Consider the following 5,729-nt stretch of genomic DNA (forward strand, 5'->3'; position numbering starts at 1 on the left):
TGATTCTAGGAAACAATCAGAAAGCTATGCTTAAGGGGACTATCACTAAATATTCTACCAAGGAAAATGAGAACATTCAATAACTGGGGATTGTGGATTGCACCTTTGTTGTATATAAGTATGTGTGTATTATATACATACAATATATACATATCCATTCTCTCTCTCTCTTTATATATATATATATATGTATATATATATATATATATATATATATATATATATATGTATATATATATATATATATATATATACATATATATATATATATAATGTCACATATTCATTATACCATTTTACTCTGATTATGGTCTTCATATTGACTTTGTATGTATTTATGGGGAGATTGTTGGCTATATATTTATAGGATTTTTAAAAAAATATTTTTCCTACTATACAATCTTGAGGTAAATAGCCTTGCTATAAAGCAAATGAAATATTCATGTAATGCACACCAGTGAGGTTTATGCATAACAGTACTAGAAACTCCAGTTCTAAGGATTAACCCTTCAGCCCTAAAAATAGTAGTTGTTGTCTGCCTTCTGGGGAGCCCCAAACCACAAGGTCAAATGCTTATTTAAAAGAATGATGGAGATCATGGGTTGGTGAAACACAGGTTAGGCTAGATTTTCCCTTTTAAGCGGTATTGATATTGCTCTTGATAATTAATTAGCTCAGGAGACTAAGGCTCCTGCAATTGATATAGCTTCCTAGTGTTATGAGTACCAAACTGGCCAGGGCATAAAGGTCTAGATCTCCTTCCTCAGGCTTCTGCTCATAAATTATTATTATTAAAACAATAGCACTAGAATATTATGTTCAGATGAATCAAAATTACATCATAAATGAATATGCCTTCCATGCTCCAAAATGGTTTCCCCTGCTAAGGCTAAATAAAGTTTTTGATAACAGTTAAAGGGACTAAGAGTGTCTCATTTCATTCTACTTTTTAAAAGTAGAATTCAAACTCAGTTTACAACAATGAAAATATCATATTCTCAAACCTACTCCCCAAACCCTAGGACATTTTTTCACCTATGGGAATCAGGAAATAGAATAAAGCAAAAACTTTAAACAGGAGAAAAATCAGAAAAATACAGAAATGTGAATATAAATTGGTTAAAGAGAGAATCTAGGTGGCTAATGGGAATAGAGTAAAGCTGAAAGGAAACAATTGCCTCTAGGTCCCTGGGGATATTTCTTCAATCTAACCTTGACTCAGGTTAACTCCATTAGGTCCAGCTGCATGAAGTCTATCTGTCATTCTCCAAGATCCTGACACATGGTTCTATGTGTTTAACTTTCTTAAAATGCATGATCTTATAATTATTTTAACATTCCTTGTTCCCATGAACTTAGTAGATAAGGAAATATAAACTTATAAATGCTAAATGGCAACACTGTGTTTCTTTACTATTAAAAACCAAATTAAGGAATGAAATCTCTAAATTTTTCCCATGCTTTAAAATTTCTGATTGGTCAATGTAAAACCTTAGCTTTTTTTTATAAATAATAATAATAATCATAAGTCCAAAAGATTCAAAAAGAAAAATGCTATCTACCTCCAGAAAAAAATTCAAAAATTCCAAATGCAGATTAAAGCATTGTTTTCACTTTTTCTTTCTTTCTTTCCTTCCAATATTTCTGAAGTAGAAACATTTTGCATGAATGTATGAATGTATATGTATATATGGATGTGTATGTGTCTGTGTAATTCTATTTGTTGCTTTTTCCATAGTTGATGGAAGGAGTGAAAGAAGAAAAATAATTTGAAACTAAAAATATACTTTTAAATTATATTAAATAATAAATTTTCATTTTTAAACATGATTTATGATTGGTTTCAGAATTTTTATTTTCTTGTCATCTCTCAGATTCCTACCTGCTTCTTAGGAATGTCTTATTAAACTGGTTAATAGACTAATACTTTTCAACCAGGAATTGGCTCTGGCATTTCCATTATTGCTAATAACCAATCAGAATATGGATTGATTATTTGTGTGTATGTATTTGTATTTCCCCAGGAATGTTTTTAAATTACTTTGACAATGCTTAGAATTTTGTTCATAGTAAATGTAAAAGTTGTTTGCAATGAGGATGTGAACTTCTCCCTAAGTATTCCAAAAACTGTACAACTTTCAAAGTGATTAATGTCATATTACTATTTTTAGCCCAGAAAGTAGTAGAAAATGGACCTTCAAGATTTTCAGCCCAATTATTCCAACTTTTTTGGATCCTGGAGATCACTGAATTGAGCTCAAAATACAAACCTCTGTAAGGCACTATTCTGTATCAGAGGATGCATCCATCTTTTATGAGTGATTTTTATCTATTAAGCATTGAAATAAATGCTTTGTTTTTCAAGTGTTTTTTTGTAAATAATGCATCCTTAAAATATCAAAAAAAAGTAAGGCAGTGTATATAGCTGGCATGTTTAAATAGGTTCTTAAACAGAAATGTGACTGAAGAGACTCCCTATGGTAGTAAGCAATTATACCCCACTTCTGCACCCTTTCCATACATACCAATTATAATTTCTAATGCTATATTTGTTTATTTCATTTTAAGTAGAATATGAAATGTTTATCAGAAATGGAGAAGTTTAATGAAAGGTTCGCCTTCTGTATAGCTACTCTCTTGTTTATGCAGCATGAGTGTTTTTCATTTCAGATCCACACTCAGACTTAGTCAAATTTTAGTTGCCAGCCAGCATTTCCAAGATATACTTTTGTACTTTTTTTTCAAAATAAAACACATTTCCATCTTCACATTGTGCTTTTCCCCAGAAAATTTTTGAGAGATAGAGTTGCAATCCTGAGCAGTTAGGCCATAAACAATGCCTTCCTTGGAACACTGTGCTTACTACAACTTCATTCTATGTGACCAAGCACTTTGAAAACAAAGATTTTATATTGGAGGAAGGGAGAGGTCATAGATTTAGAACCTAAAAGTAGTTCAGAGGTTATTTATTACAGCCTAGTGTGATGGAAAAAGGACTAATTCTGAAGTTGGGATCAAATATTACCTCTGACACCATTTGGGTCCTTGTGCTTTACCTTGTTCTTACCTTAGCTTCCATGGACCTCAGTTTCCTTTTCTATAAATTTAAAGAATTGGATTAGGTGGCTTCTGAGATCAATTTGAAGTCTAGGTCCAAGAAGCCATTCATTTCATATAGTGGGATAGTAAAGTCTACAAAGGTCAAATGATTCCTGCAGTAGTAAGAGACAGGACTTGAAGACAGATGCTCTGACTGAATTAAATGTCCTTTCTACTAATCTATCTTAAATATAGAAGTGTAAAAGTTAAATATTTCCATAAGAAATCTTTTCCTGAGCTTAAACATAGCAATATATTTCTGGATCTGGCCCTTTATCAAATCCCACTTCTTTTACTCATTGTCCTTTGAATCACAAATATATGTAAGCCAGATCTAGTAGTCTCTACAACATGGTCAGTATTTGAAAAAAAATGAAAAATAATATTACAGTTGATTTACTTTCAACAAGCTTCTATTAGGGGAAAGCATATAAAATATATAATTATGTTTAAAACATATAAATGTAAACTATTTATAAATGGAAAAAAATTGCAGAATAAATACAAGGTAGTTTGAAGGGAGAACATTAAAAGTTGGAAGAACATAGAGGAGATAGGAGCCAGGTAGAAGATGGTATCTGGTTCAGTTTTAGAAGAAGCAAGTTTGTCTACAAGGCAGAGGTAAAAAGAGAATAGATTTGATACCTGAGGACTGGCCAATGAAAAAACACAGAGATAAGAAATGCATTGTCAATGTTAGGAATATTAGACCAATTTGGACAAATTATGGTATAGGAAGTAGGGAAAATGTAGAATAAGACTGAAAAAGGCATGTTGGAGTCTGGTGGCAAGTACTTTAAAGACATAGAGAAAAAAAAGGTATTTTATTCTAGATGCACTATAAAGCAATCAAAATTCACTGAGTTTGGGAGTAAGGGTCTGGTAGTTACAAGTCATAATTCACAAGCTTCTTGAAAGCATTGGGGGGGTCTTGTTCTTGTCTTTGTGTGCTCAGCTCCATGCAATGCACCACGAATATGGTACTTGGTTAATAAGTGATTAATTGATTGTAAAATATCACAGATGCATGTGGAAATTTGTTGGCATCTTACATGCAATAGAAATCCTAGAAGATGCATTGTTGACTAACAATTCAATATCAACTTATTGTCTTATCATTTTGTCTCTATTAAAAACCAAGTACAAGCACCAGTCTGATTAACTGAAGGCTTAAGTTATATTGGTTAAAATAAGCTGAGGCTTAAAAAACCAAAAAGCAAATGTGTTTTGAGTTTTGTAAAACAGTGGGACTATTAATTCCCACTGTGTGTTGCCACATAACCACATGCATACACATGCACAAACTGACACAGCATGTTTTATGAATAATAAAATTGACAATCTAAAAATTGACCTGAAAACTAGTAGGCCATATTTTTTCCTCATTTTTCCAACTATCAATAGAGGGGTTTTCTAAGTTCCTAGTTATCTGGGAAGGAAAACTTAATGCATCATGGACTGGATATTCTTCCTTGATTGCCCAACAATATTTTTTTCTCCAAAAAAACACCAATATCACATTCTGATTCTTGTCAACTAAACTATCTTATTGTCTTTCAAAAACATCTATTTTATTCCATTCCTCAGTGGTAACAGAAGACAACCATTCACAATTCTAAACAGGTTGAAATTTGTCTGTGAGTTCTTTGACAGATTTGAACACAATAATGACATGAGGTAACTAACTAAACCAGAGAAGCTCCATAAAATAATGACTTTGGGGAGGGAGGGCTTGGGAGCAGGAGGGAAAAAAAAGAGGAGCAAAAACCTTGAATTATCTAATTTGTTTTACAAAATAATAATATTTAAAGGAAATTATATGTATTTATAAAGTAATGTTTGTTGTGTTACTAATGGGCTCACTTCTTTGCCCCTAGCTCCCTTAGTTCAGTTGGTGAGGGCATGGTGCTAATGAAACCAAGGTCACAGGTTTAATCCCCACATGAGTCAATTAGTTCCAATCGGTTGTGTATCTATAACATGCCCCTCTAATCTCACTCATCCATCTTTTGCAAATGATAGTTTTTGGTCTCTCTCAGGTCAGGATTAGAATTCAAACACTCCTGAGAGAAAATATCTCAAAATTTATGGACACTTGATAATGGTTCAATAGAGGCATCTTCTTTCAAAAGAAAAAGAAAAAGAATGGCACACTTCAGAGTCAGATATTGCATACCGCTTTTTTGTTTGTATATATAGGACAGATGTCAGACCATGGAATGATCTATTTTTGAAATAGTAATTAAAATATATTTACACAGAACTTAATAGTTATTAAGAATTTTTCAATTGATTCTTTCCAGTTTAATAAGATATGTAGTGACATTATTGTATTCATTTTTCAAAAAAGGAAATTGGATCCTTAATTTCTTAGTATTCTATGTTTAAATCACAGAGGAAGCTAGGTAGTACAGTGAATTGAAAACTAGACTGGGAGTCAGAAAGATGTGAATTCAAATTTAACTATAAACACTAATTACTGCTCATGAGTCTGCTTCATTTTCTTCTATAAGAAGGATAAAATAATACCACTTACATTCTAGGGTTGTTATTAGGATAAATGATGATATTTGTAAAACACTTTGAAAATCTTCAAAGTGCTACATAAATGGTAGCTCGTATCAAATACT

Source organism: Sminthopsis crassicaudata, chromosome 3 (genome assembly GCF_048593235.1).
Source record: "Sminthopsis crassicaudata isolate SCR6 chromosome 3, ASM4859323v1, whole genome shotgun sequence".
NCBI lineage: Eukaryota > Metazoa > Chordata > Mammalia > Dasyuromorphia > Dasyuridae > Sminthopsis > Sminthopsis crassicaudata.